This window comes from Anser brachyrhynchus (assembly GCF_964034855.1).
Source record: "Anser brachyrhynchus genome assembly, chromosome: 6".
Taxonomy (NCBI): Eukaryota; Metazoa; Chordata; class Aves; order Anseriformes; family Anatidae; genus Anser; species Anser brachyrhynchus.
In genome coordinates, this window is record NC_137700.1 from 13824511 (window position 1) to 13839137 (window position 14627).

The window sequence follows — 14627 nt, forward strand, 5'->3', positions numbered from 1 at the left end:
GTGATTTTAAAAAAAGACAGCTTATTCTCTAACTGTATTTTGATCTTAATTAAAGAAAATAAACAGAGCTTGACAACTGGAAAGGACGGAATAAATTTAGGAAAGAACTCAGAGCTGCAGAATGTGTATCAATGCTTTTTTAGGTTTGTAGTGTTTCCTTTGTTACTGCCTGTGGCATATCATACAGCATGATTACCTTTTACCTTCATCTGTGTTCTGAAACCTGCTCCCCATCTCCAGTCTTGAAAAAAAAAATCCTTGTTATATTTTCCAGTAGATAACTATTAGGCACTGTAAGATTTATAAATTTTCTGCATGGTGAGAAAAACATTAATGGAAAAAGTTTCTGCCTTTATGGAACAAGGGAGTATGAAACAGTTCCCCAGAATTGGAGTAAATAAGTTCTGTACAGAACAGTGAAACAGATGACTAGCTCTTCTGTCCTTCAGTCAGTCTTGATTTTTTTTAATTTTGTTTTTTACTACTGATATTACATACTGTATTACCCTGTGGCACCCATTTACCATTTTGCAGTATTCCAAAGCGCACAAACTCAGAGCAGTTTAAGCTTTAAAAGTGTGTTTCTTTGTCCACACCCACGTATCTGTAGATGTCATTCTGGGTTTGCAAGAGAAACAGTATAGTCAGATTTTTAAACTTAAAAGGTGTAGCTCTTAGTTATCTGTTCAGATTTGGTGTTTGATATTGGAAAACTCAGAGACCTACCATGATTGTTCCGTGGTGTTTATTTTTTCAATGCGAGATGTAGTGAATGAATATGAGATAAGGAAAAACAAATAAGCTAAGTTTCCAAAGGTTAGAAGCAGCAGATTTGGCATGTTTCATATTTTCTAGAAACCTCATAAAAAATCATCTTGTGTGCATATGGGTGTGGAGAAACACTGGAAGCTCTTTAAAACTGAGTAGCCCGGTTTTCTCACTTACCGAAGCCTGTTCTGAGCTGTAGATCTGTTTGCCAGAGCTGAGGAGAGGGTGAGTGAATGATAGAGCAATATCATTGTATGTGTACCTGAAGTCAAAGGGAGTTGGAGAATATCGAGATGAGTCTTCAAGAACATGGCAGAAATATGTCCAGGGAAACAACACCACCCAATAAAAATAACTGAAGACTTGCCCTGTAATAATGTTCCTTTCCCTTAGCGTGTGTCCTAGGGGGTTGAACTTTTGCTGAGTCAAAAAGGGCAGAGAAGGTGTTATAGGACACTGTTCCTTATCCATAAACACATGGATTGGAAAGACTGTCAGTAATGTGCGTGAGGATGTCAAGGCATGTATACATGTGAACATGTTTGAGTGTAGCTGGTACAGAAGTGTGAGGAGCAGTCTGGAATGAACTGTATCTGTTTTTCTTCTGCTCGGTTCCTGACTGTAGTTTGTTCTTGCCCAGAGCAGCTTTACTCATTCTAGCTGTGGTAGAATTACCTGGATGTACAAACTGAAGGCATGTTTTCTGTTAGATCAGAATGAAATGATGCTGTGACATCTCAAACCTCTTGGATGCTAGAACAGCAACCATCACTTGTCTTGGCTGTAGAACCATGCCGCAGGGATTTCTGGAAACACTGAGCATACGTGAGATTTTGTTGAGAATTCCACCACCTCTGTTCTTCCTGCTCTACCTCTGCTCCAAGCTCACTGCAGTGTCATCTTTCTTCTCCGTATAACGTATCCAGCACTCTGTACCAAGCATTCAAATGGAATCAGCAGCTCACTTATTTAGGTCTAGTAGGCAGGGAGTGACTAAATGGCTTTGCCTGTCCAAAGCAATTTGTTCCACACCTCTGTGTACCCATATGGATACAGAGATGCTCTTTTTGTTCTCTTGGTAATCTTTTATACTTTCATTAAGCAACATAACCGTAAAAAGTGCAAAGTCTGTTTGTTATGTTAAGACAGCTGGAATTTGCTGGTTGTATTGCCTGCTAACATATAACATTTCAAAGGGTAAGAGTCTTCACAATGCATCTGGCATATTGTGTCTACTAGTAATGATAGAAGAGAACAAATTAATTCCTGTTCTATGCTAGGAACAAGGCTACGTGTGAGTGTAAAAATCAGTCATTATGATGTTTTCTTTCACAGATCTCTCTGTTCAAGGATTTCAATGGTAAATACAGTAATCAAAATGTCTGGACTCTAAGCCATTTGGTGTGCATGTATGTTGCATCCTCTGTCTCCATTGGTAATGTATAATTTTTTCACCCTTAGGTCGGAAGGTTAAAAAAGTCTGCTGTTCAAAACTAGCCAAAGTCAACAAAAAGGCAAATAAAGGTAACAATATACTACATTTTAATTGTAGTAATTAAACAATCATTATAGATAAAAATTCATATGATGTAACAGATTTTTCCGTACACGTGAGTATGGAAATCTGAAATGCTGCCTTCTGCTGCAAACCCAGTAATACCTGACTTTACTTGTCCCCTGTTAGACTGTCCTTGGTTCGCTGAGTACTCGAGCCTGCTTACTGTAACTGCCTCCTGTCCCAAGCTGCAGCCAAACCTTTTTTAGGTCAAGGAATGATGTTTGTTTCCATACAGTGTCCACCTGTCTGCTGCATGCAACTGCTTGTCTGTTACAGATCAGCTTATATGATAATGCTTGATCTGAGTGTGTTTTGATTCTTACTGAGACACAAACATAAAAGCTTAGGCCTAACACAGCAACTGCCCAAAGCTAAAGATAGCAGAGTTTTCTTTCATATTCAGTTCTGGACTGGCAATGCACAATGTTCACTCGGTTTGGTATTATTATAGTTATTACTTCCTCGTTGCGGTCTACAGCTTCCTCACGAGGGGCAGTGGAGGGGCAGGTGCTGATCTGTTCTCTTTAGTGACCAGCAATAGGGCCCACGGGAATGGTGTCAAGCTGCAGCAGGGGAGGTTCAGGCCGGACGTCAGGAAGAGGTTCTGCACTGAGAGGGTGGTCGCACGCTGGAACAGGCTCCCCAGGGAAGTAGTCACGGCACCAAGCCTGTCGGAGTTTAAGAAGCATTTGGACTGTGCACTTAGTAACATGGTCTGAATTTTTGGGTAGACCTGTGTGGTGCCAGGAGTTGGACTCAATGATCCTTGTGGGTCCCTTCCAACTCGGGATATTCTATGATTCTATGATTATTATTATTAATTATCAGGAGATTTCCGGGTCACTTGTGCTTTCACATTGCTTTCTTTTCTAGGGGAACATGACTTGCTTTACACAGTCTGCAGGCAAGCATACTAACTGCTTCTCAGTGTTACTCCACTCTGCTCTCTGTGCTAGGCATATGCCTAGGGGAAGTTGCAAAGCCGCTCAGAGGTGTGGCCGAAGGAAGGGGGATAGTTTAACCCTACTGGCTACTTATCTTTGAGGCAACCTCCCTGCTTTCCTAGATCTTTGGCCTTCTACCATAAAGAATTACTGTCGCAGAAAGCAAATGTTTCAAACTAGTGTCAGCTTGGGGCTTCTCAGGAAAGCTGGTGAGTGTGATGATAGTAAGGGGACAACACTGTGTAATACAACTAGGTGTGCAATGTGTTGGCTGTGGGACTTGAGCTCTGGAGTAGTACTGTCTGAAGACATCTGCTTTGTGGAAGCTTCCTGCAAAAGCAGCAGGATTCGTACTTCCAGTGACTGAGCTCCCCGTACAGGAAAAAAAGGTTGTAAGTAATGTGTGGTCTCCAGCAATGTAATGAAGAAAAAACATTGCTGTTACATCCCCCCCCCCCCCTTTTTTCTGCCCCCTCCAGATCACTGATAATCTAAGCCTGTCCATATAAATGGTTCAGCTTCTGGTATTAATGTTTTGTCCCATTCTACATACTTCCAATTAAGCATCCCTTTCAATTTTCTTTTTCCATCTTTGTTTTACAGGTATGCCTTCCAAGACGGCTCCAATGCAAATAAAAAAATACTGCAAGCCTTGTGCTCAGCCAGACCGTCTGCGGATTCCTGGACCCCTTCCGCAGTTAAAATAAGACTGAGCAGGGTGAAGAAGAGCATCTGCCTGCCAGCACATCTCACAGTGCTTCACTTGGTTGAGGGTCTTCCTTTCACAGATAGGGCCTGAATGTATGCTACTCTTATTTTAGTCGGGAAGGGCTTCAGTCAGTAATGCTTACTCAGTCCCCCAGGCTCCTTCATCTTGTTAACATTAACCTGGCATCTAAAGAGCCAGGTAAAGCTGTCTGGCTGCTACTGGATTTTTTCAGTTGCATGTTCCTCTGTACCAAACAGGGATTTAGCTCCTCAAACAAGACAGAGGAGAGCTGGCTGTATCACTTTGGATTGCATTTTTAGATGGGGAAGGGTTGAAGTTACTGTTTCTAGTTATCAGTATATATATATTTAACCTTTTATATGAATAACTTTTATATAGACAAATGGATTTTCTTTGTAGCTAGGCACATGATGAATTTGTTCCTTGCTCTCAGTGCTTAAAATCCACTTGGAAGTGGATTTCTATCAAGTGAGAATGAACTTATGATTTAGAAAGGGCTGAGAAACTAGATTCAAATAGTTGGGAAGGACCAGAGGACCAGATTCAAGTACAGTGGCAAGCTTTTTAATGTCTGGGGTGGGGGACAAACGACACCTATTCTTTAACTTCCCAGAAGAATGTCATCAGGTGGTTATTAAAAGGCATACTGGAAAGGTGTAAGGCTAGTCAGATTATTTTTTTTCCTCCTGAATCCAGAAGGCAATTGTTCTTTCAAGGCACTTGAGTTGTGTGATCACCTCAATAAACAAAACTCACTGGAGTATGAAATTAAACAAATGTTAAGAATAATATCAAAGGGCTGAATAAAAGAGAAACAGAAATGCTCCCTGCTAATATCATTAGCAGTTACTGGGGTCTTTTCTCCGGTATTTCCTGTCCTTTTTCTAGCTGTCTCCTGCATATGCTGCTATTTCTATGCCCGGGGTGAGTCCTTAACCCAGAATTAATTGGAGGTTTATGAATTTGGCTTTCCTTCTAATGAATGTGACAAGGTGTGGAAAGCTTTTTCTGCTCTTGGGCAAATATCACTTTGAAAATAGTAATTTTACCCTCAATACTCAGAGTAATGCTATTTCCCTAAGGTAATTTCCTGTATGATAAAGATGGTCTCAGTGCCCTTTAGTAATCTGGGGGAGTTGAATGGGGATGGTCGTATGCCTGGTGTAACCACCTTCAGGCAAATCTGTTTCCCATGAGTCAAATTAATGGGCACTTATATATGGCTGTGCTTTCTCATTGTTAGTGTTTCTGTTGTACTGAACAATTGAAGCAATTTCTGGGTCTCCTATGTGCTTGTTATTACTTTATTTTCTTACTGCTCATGTGATTAGATCTGACCCTCAACTTCCTAGTTTTGAGCTGACCATGCATAGCATTTTCATACCAAGGATAAAAAGGATCCTCCAATCCTCACAAGATCTGAGCCAAGAGGTTGGTGAATGAGCTGTTTGATAATTCTGCTGCTGATCGCTGGGCAAACATATATTTTTGTCTTTTGTAGCTCACAGAAAGTATCTCAGGAATATGAACGATGAGTAGATGTGAAAAGTATTTTGGATATTAAATGTTTGCAGCAGGAGTTTATACAGAGTTGTAAACACATGGCCATGTCTTACGAAGCATTACTAAGAGGTATGAGGATTCTGTTCTTTAACATGAGCTTAAGCCCATCTGTTTTAAATTTAAAAAATGCTATAAGATTATCTTGGCCCCGCACCCTCCAAACAGTGTGCTCCACACTCTGATCTTCCTTCAGGCAAAATGTTCTCTGACAGCAAAATCATAAAGTCCCAAAGACCATCAACACTATTATAGAAATACTTTGTCTTTGGAGGGATATAGGGACATCATCCTATGTACTTGAATATTTTTGTTCACCTAGTTTCCCAAACTATCCTCAAGGTAAGGTTGAGGGCTATTCAAATTTAAAAAGTAAGGTACTTCTGTGAGGTCCTAGTCCTGACTGAACAAACTAAAGCAGGATTCCTCAAGCTATTTCACCACTCATTGTGACTGTTGCCCAAACAGGCTCTTTGCCTGGCCTACAAATATCAGGAGGTCATGCATCAGCCTCCTGCAGGTGCTTCCTCACCAAACTTGGACTTTTATTTCCTGAACTATTTTCCCTGTGTGGTAGAACAGAGCTACCATCTGATCATGGCTTTGTTTACAGGCACCTGTTCTTCATTTTGCTTTTCTTTCACTACTATGTATATTTGTTTGGCATTACCAGAGAAGAAACATATTACTCAGTGGCTTTTCAAAGTACACAAGCTGTATGCTTACATCAAGTAGTAAATTCAGCTTGTCCAAGCTGACAAATGCATTTGTCTGTATCTTGTGGTTTTCTGTGTTTGTTTGGCTGTCAAGCATGAAAATTGCACAGCCTTCAAGTTCCAATAAAGATATTTTGACGTATCTCTGTGTCTGCCAGAATAGATGTTGGATCCTGGTCTGACCTTGTCAACTAAGTGAGCCAGGTGGCCCCTCACTTTATTTTGAGATTAATACCCTCAGCTGATACCAAATCAGTCTGTCTTGTATAGTACTGTGACTCTGAATTGTCAGGGCACAGGAGAAATGATCACCCCTGGCAGGGAGAATGTGGAGGTGCAGGCAGTTTGTGGGTTTTTCCTTCAAAGTGCATATTAGAAGGCATAATTTGTATAAATAACATATAATTTTATGGCCCCTGAAAGTGTAATGGGGCTCTTGCTGTTGGCTCTTCAGCCTTCTAGACTGTCTGGCCCACAACTGATGCAAGGGTCTGGGTGTAGCTGAATTCAGGATTTTAGCTCTGGAGAATTTCTGTTAATCTGAAGAATGGGCCACTCACAACTTTTTGTGATTGCATCTACTAAGGAAAACCAAAATCCTGTATGGACAATGTCACTGCAGATAATAAAGTCATCTGACACATGAAAACAGAGGGACAAACTTTTGCCCTTGCAGATTTGCATACTCTTATGAAGAAACGCTTGCTGGAGCTGAGTGGAAGACTCCTGGTGATTTAAGTGTTTGTTGAATCAAGTCTGAAAATCTGTTGCTTGATTCAGTTTTGTCCAGCAACTGCAACCTCCTAGGCAGATTTAGCAGTGTTGCCAGATGGTGAATGCAGATTGGATTCTACCTACTTTTGACTCAAGTATGCTTAAAGAAGAGTTGGGCTTAAGTTTATCCACGACTTTCTTCTTCTCAGTTAAGGTGAGAGGAAGACGTTCTTACACATCAGTCTTTTTTTTTTGCATCAAATGAGCTTTTCCTCATTAGATCTGAGCAGTTGTCTCTGTCACTGCTAACTTCTCTGTAGGATTCATCAAGCATTTATTTGTTTAAATGCTGGTGGGGAACAAGGAGCTCTACATTAAGTAACATTCACGAGAGTGTTGATTCCAATCCATGTGTGCCTTTGGTTCCCAGTAGCCATTTAGCATGATAAGACTTATGGCAGGCATTGGATGGTTGTCAAAGTTGCTTTCTAGCCCATAACAGTCATCATACTTTCCTTTAATCTTTGAGCAGGCCGTGGAGAAATTCACCAAAATTGTTTCTGTTCTGAGTCTCTGCTAGAAAGAGTGTCTGGGTGTGGATTTGTCCAAGCCATCCTTCAGCCCTTCAGTTACTCCTTGTTTATCTGTTTCAGAGACATGGCTATGAATATTTTCAGGTGTTGGGGATTTAATTCCATATTTTCAGGTTGATGGTCCACAAGGGAATGACTAAGGCCAGAGATTTGCTATAGGATAAGCACCTTACTGTCTCAGTGCCATCTGGTCAGTCTCTGAAAGCATGATCAGAGAAATCAGGTCACTTCGTGCCTGTTGAGAGATCCTGAACTGAACATGACTTGTCTGTCTTGTGCAGCCTGGCACACTCACAAAAATCCCTGTAATTGCAAGACACTGTCAAACCAACAGTTCAGTTTGACGACAGTCAGACTCAAACTGCATCTGGCATGTTAAGTTTGAGAGCTGTTTAGTTGCAGCTGGCAGTACAGCACAGATGCTCACAGGAGAGAATTTAGACCTTACATAGGAGGCATTCAATACCATACATGTGGAAGTCCGTGTGCACAAAAATGCGTGCTCAACAGATGATTGTGATCAACTGTCTGCAACAAGGCACATGTACAACCTTCTAGCTATGTTATCACATTTGTGATAAATGTAGCACACTCAAAGCAACTAATAGATCTTGGTTAATAAGATCAAACAATAATCCAAATGCTAAACAGCAGTAGGGTTTCCCTCAGCTGACGGGCAAGATGACATTTAAGATCTGTCAGTGGCAGAAGAGTGCTTTTCTGATGGATTCTATGATGTTTGGTCATCAGCACTGATCCCAATCTTACAATCAAATCCTAGATGCTCTTAGAATCAGATCCTTGGCATTCTAAACTGGAGTGCACTGGAAAATACTGTCTTTGCTAGGCAGGTTCTCAAGACAAAGCTTCCCATTTGTCTTGTTGCAGCACCCCATGTCATATGGCTGGCTGTGTGGTGTGTTCGCTGAGTAATGCTAAAACCCATTTGTATCCCAGAATTTTGCCTAAGACATAGCTACGCCTGAGAAGAAAGATGTTTTCATGAAAAAAAAATAAAAAAAAATGTGGAGAAGTCCATCTGTTTACAGATGCTATCAGAGAAACACAGCAGTGTGCAGCAGTATCTGCAAGTCCCTCATTAAAGCATTCCCTTTGCTTTACTAACTTCTCAGTTATCAACTTTTCATTACTTGGGAAAAAAATTATGACAGTTGTCACTGGCCTCTTGTCTTGAAGTTGTTTGAATATACCAAGGTTAAACACTTAAGCATCTTCCTTTGTCTTAGTAAGCAGTACTAGTGTATATTTAACTTCAGTAAAAATCTTCAGATGAGCGGATGACGAAAGAAAAAATATTTGAGTTGAAGTTACATCTAGAAAAGGACTATATGCGGTTGATATTAGCCTTTTTTCTGTTTCCAGACATAATTTTACAGTTTCCGAGGACTTCCTCACTGACTGGCCTCACCAACTGGAAAAGTCATCTTTTATCTCTTTGGGCTCAATAGTCACCCACCCGTTCTTTATTTGTGTGGGATCTTACCTCAGAATGGTTTTGCTGTCTGAATTTCCTCAAGTTTTTTTCCTCGTGCTGAGCTATTATAATTTGACACCATTAATTTCTGTCCATGAGACCAAAAGAACTGCACGTTGTCAATAAGATGACGTAAAATGGTGCATTTACTATTTCCAGGCATCATTTTTTGTACCAAGAACAGTTTCTGTTACAGGACTTGAGCATCTCTGTTTCAAGGCACCATATAATCGTCTCAAAGTCATGGGATGAGTAGGGATTTTTCTGCTATTTAATTTGTATTTCAGCCTTCACTGCAATAACTTGGGATCAACGTAATCTCAGTTATCAGATGTGGAAATCTGTTCCTAGATATTTTATTTATTCCTCAAATTAACATCTGTTGTTGAGATTGTTGCTATATAGTTCTATTGATTTTACTAATAGGTTGTAAAAAAAAAAAAAAGTGATAACCACAGTACTTTGAGATAAAGTACTTGAAGGTGTGGGAGGAAAAGGTAAGAGCACAGGGCTTTTAGGTAGAGCTAGTAAGTATGAAGAGCCAACCTCTGGCCTCTAGCCAGGGTTAACTACTTGCTTTGAAAACTCTGAGAACCAATATACTTAGAGGACTACTTACTGTCTGAAATCTCTCCAGCCAAAGGCTAGATAATTACCAGAAAGTATACGTGGGAATGGAGTGATAGTTACGTGTGTTTTTGAGGTAAGGTGTATTGCTTCAAAGTTGAGTATTTAGGCCTCTTCTAATAGATGTAAAAATTGTTGAAGTATACCTTGTTTTCTCATCTTTCAGGTTAAGAACAAGCACTGCTTTGATGTAAGACTCTGGTTGCTCAGATTACTTCTTGTTAGCAATGGAAGGTGAAGGCTGAGGTGACCCCTGGCCAGCTGGATCTCCCAGACCCTAACAAGGTAGGTACTTCAGCACATGGTCTGTTTCAAGGGTTGCTGAGCTGTGGGATTCCGCACTGAGCACAGTGAAGGCACATACCGGCGTTCCCACCAGCAGGTCACAGGCAGACCTATCTACAACCGTGGTGCTACACATTTACCTGAGTAAAATCCAGCCACTGTCCCAGCTGCTGTGGCTGAGTTGTTCTTGCAGTCTAGAAATGTTTTCTAGCCAGGGCTGTAGTTCAGCTGTGGTCTTTGTGTTTGTGCATTTCCTATAGTAAGCAGCAGACTTTGGTTATGTGTGGCAGTGAAAGAAATATATTTAACTTTCATAAATCCTCTGATTCAGCTAGTCATAGCACTGCCTTGTAAGCAGGGCATCTATACAGTGATGTCCTTGGTGTGCACACCAGCCAGAAGATTTATGGAGCAAACATAAGCATTTCCTTGTTCTGCCTTGACAAGTTTTGTTATTTTTCTCAGCCACACTGAGTAAACTATAAAATTTTGATTCATTCATTATTCACACCCTAACTGCACAAACTCAGATGTATCTACATTTTTTACAGGCAAAACAATGAAGAATTGTAGTTCTTCCACAAATAACTTGGACTGTCTGTCTGCTGCTAAATGGCATCCTTCACACAGATCTGTCATGCTCCATGGCACCACATCTATCAGTGATCATGCTGCTGAAGTGAATATAGGCTATCTAAATATACCTGGATATTCTAGGGACTAATTGTTCTTTTTTTATCCCTGTCAAAACAAAATGAGGAGAGCGATATGTAGCTTGGAAAAGATCATGGTTACTGAATTGTAAATGGATTTTTCAGTGGTCTTCAAGAGCCTCTAAGCTACTAAAATGGCCTAGCAGGAACTTTAGACATGACAATTGTTCTCCTTTCCCCAGTTATCTACAGTGCCATTTTTGCAAACACAAACACCCTTCGGCAGACTGCAGCCAGGAGGAGCTGTATCTGAGATGAAGCACTGGGAGTGTTGCTTCCTCTTCCCAGGAATTCACACACAGTGAATGACTATAATTCGTGACAAATTATGCAGGCAAGTGTCTGTGAGTTTTTTTCCTAGGGGATGAAAGTACAGTCTCATTATGCCTGCGTTTATGTATCCGGGGAAAAAAAAAATATTGGGAAGCATTTTGATTTCTGTTTGAAGTCACTGTGGAAATGCTAACACTGCTGGATGTTTGGTGCCTTTTCTCCCTCTGTTTTCCTTCCATTGTCATTTCTTGGTTCCTTTGGAGATGCAGACCTCCCAGCTGTGGTTCCCTCATAGCAGCATCGTATAGAACTGTAGCATGGAATTAACTGTTTTGTGGTATGCAAAACAGAAGGACTGTCTGATCGCACAGAATAGCATTGATCTGTTTTTAAGACTACTTTGTTTGTCCTACGGAGCCCTGGGTACTGCCTGTCCCTAAACCAGTACCTCCTACCTTGGTGTGTTTTCCCTGCTACCTGGCTAGCTTTTGTTGGTTCCTGATGCAGTACAGTGAGTTCTCAAACTTTCTAAAGTTTGTGCCAAGCAGAAATGCTATCAGATGTCCAGTAAGTAGGGGCCTGCAGAGAATGAAAACTGGTTCTATTTAGATGTATGTATAGAGTTTGGCATTTAAAACAGCCCCCCAGAAAGAGAAGATTCTGTTCTGACTCAACCATATCGGTCAGTTTGTGGAGACAGGCAAATCTGTCATTATTTGTACCTTCTGAAATACTGACCATACATAACCTCCATAACCTGATCTTGGTCTGTGCATGCTTGGACAACACAAGTATTTCCTCCTCCAAGTTCTGGCTTGTAACCTCAGTAAGAACACATTGCTGTCAGTTACTGGAACAAGACTTCGAGCTTCCTTCCTTTACCTTTTCAGTAGCAGTGAACACACGTAAATGGTTTTACTGCAGGCAGACTTCCAGCTTTGGTTCCTTATAAATACGTTTATAGAAAAAAGGTCTCGCCCTCAGATTAGGTCAGGATTATAAAGACATTATCACAGGTGTGAGGTTGTGTACCTGCTCTCTTAGACTTGCTATCCATTTGGAAAATATGGGAAGTTTCTTGCTATATTTATTACTTTATATGTCAAATGTATATGGGATACATCAAAATAACCTGAACTTCTTACAGGAAGGGGCTAATTTGTCCTGGCACCGGGGAGGATTGGAGTTTGGTGATCACAGCCAAGGTCTCAAATTACCATGGTCTAAAGCATGTATCTGATTAGATTTAACTACCATAAAGGCAGGACTGTTTGTCTTTTGTTATTCATACTATGAAACGCTAGTGTGAGTGGCTCAGGTTCCTTTGCTGCAAGGTCCCTGTGCACTTCCCATGGTTTCTTTCAGCAGCCAGACAGAAAATTTGGTGCTGTGCCAGGAGAATGCAAAGCTGGTTAATGTAGACTTCTTTGCTGCTGAAAACAGTCATCAGAAATAGTTATCAACACTTGTTCCTGGATTTCCAGCACCATCACTTGTACTCTGTAGTAATGGATGTTGGTGGAGAGTGGTGATGCCCCGATCTAAATTATCTCTGTCCTTTGGGGGTGGATTTTGAGGGGGAGAAATGATGTGGTTTGAATATGCAAGACTTTTTAGTGTTGCTTTGTGTGTGGTGGGAGCTGCACGTTTAACTTTCTCAACTATCTGCTTACCATCTCTGCTGAGACAAAGAGCCCTCATACCACCTGCTCGGGTCCCAGCCAGAGAGCAAAACATCCAAGCAGCAAAGGGCATCTGTTACACTTGCTTTTCCTTAGCACGTTCTGCTGCTGTTAATACCTTTGGAGAACAGCTTGAAGAACTCTCACTTGTGCTGTGCTGTGGGACTTGCTAGTGAACTGACCCTTCAGTGTGCAAGAAATGGCCCAGCTGTGGTCACAGCTGTGTGAAACTCAGGGCTGTCAGGGTGTCGGCCTCACCTGCTGTACGTGTCACTGGCCCACCCTTCTCCACTTCCTCTGCTTTCAAAGCCAAGAACTCTCCTATCACATCTGAAGATGTGAAAATAGGGAGGATTTTAAAAAAGGTCTTGAAAATGACTTAGGCTCCATTTGTCTTCTTCTCAGCTATTTCATCGAGCAATTCTAAGTGAATCACTCTCTGTAAAATGCCTCCAGAAATCACTGGTAACTCCCACAGCTCCTCATCGCATCTGATTCAGGGACTGGAAGCCAGTGTAACTTGGACTCTTTCTGCACATGCTAATGTTTGCGTGAAGTGCGCAGTGCTTTTATGTTGAATTTATTTACACACACGCACAAAATGCAAAATATTCCTTTCCAGGATAACCCTTAATGTTGTATGCAGCCAGCATAGGAGGACAAGCATAGGAAAAAGAGTAGCTGGAGCATTTCTTACATGAATGTGGACTTCATTACTTAGCAAAACTGTCCAGAGTTTATAACGGGGGTTAACTCAAATGGAGGTAGGCATAAAATCTGAAGACTGTCCATAGTTAATATAAAGCAAAGTGAGGCAGCAGATTATAATTTAATCTTTTATTCTTTAATTTTATTTTTCTCTCATTCTTAAATTCTGTACGTATGTAAGCACCCAAAGACTGATTGAAAGGCAACTCAGTGAAAACCTCACATTGATATGCCAAGCAGGCACGCCCCAGGTCGGCGGCAGTGAGATGATTGCTCTGAGGTGGAAGGGCCACCCACGACACAGAAAGCATAATTTATCTCTGTGCCTGCTCGGTCTTTGCCCTCCGCTCAGGCTGCCAGCACAGGTGGCAGTGAGTGCCAGCTGGGTGCTTCTGACCGAGAGATGCACTTGCTTTTTGCCAGCTGTAAACTGGCCACCTCCTGCTCCCACGGGTACCACTGAGCTCAGCATTGGTATTGCCGCATAGTGTGAGGGGTTGTGGGCCTGTGCTATATTTCTTTCCAAGTTACGGCCATTGGAAGCAGCTGTCCCCAGTGTCCTCTGCTAATCTGTCTCTTACCCTGGTCTTGCACACCAGCACCCATGGAGAGCACAACTGTACCCTCCTCTTGTACCCTAGGTTCTTGAAAGCTCAAAAAGATAAGAGGGCAGGAGCTGGCAGGGGCTTGTATGTGGTTAGTTTTTTTTCTGGATGATTTTAATAAAAGTTCAGGTTGTCCAACGAACGCTTGTAGATACTGCTGATCAGTGACCCAAACCCAGAACTTGTGTTCTGAAAATTTTGAACCTTTCTAGATTTGTTTTCCTACTGAGAAGTAAACAAACAAAACAGCTTGGGAAACAGACTGGTTCGGATCAGACGGGTACATTTCATTCTCCTATTTTGATTTTCGCTACTCAGTACTCTAAAAATATATGAAATGGAAGGTTTGTTCAACATAGAGTGGGATCCTGCCATTCCTGCAAACATTACTCTCCTGAAACTCCCTCCTGCTCCCTTTCTTCCCAAAGCATAGATTGATCGATATCAGCCTGGTTCCTTGTACTAGCTTAAAGCAAGAATATTTTCTGACAGGAAAAAATATTATCTGATTGTTGCTACCCAGCTGTATTATCTTTATGTGTATAAAAACGTATTAGCTGTGTTTTCAAATTCTTCAGGATTTAAGAGCTCAAACTCATTGCAATTCAGGACAAACAAGACATTTTGCTTCCTTGGAGATACAGGCCCTACAGATT

At 41.3% G+C, this 14627-nt stretch overlaps 1 protein-coding gene across 2 annotated transcripts in view; it reads left to right on the forward strand.

Moving 5' to 3' along the window:
• CDHR1 (cadherin related family member 1) overlaps window positions 1–14627 on the forward strand; it is a 76799-nt gene that overhangs the window by 13523 nt on the left and 48649 nt on the right. For both annotated transcript variants that reach the window (XM_080597859.1, XM_080597860.1), the window contains 2 exons: window positions 2230–2292; window positions 3874–9990. The gene's annotated coding sequence lies outside the window, so the exon portion shown is untranslated. The remainder of the gene's footprint in view (window positions 1–2229; window positions 2293–3873; window positions 9991–14627) is intronic.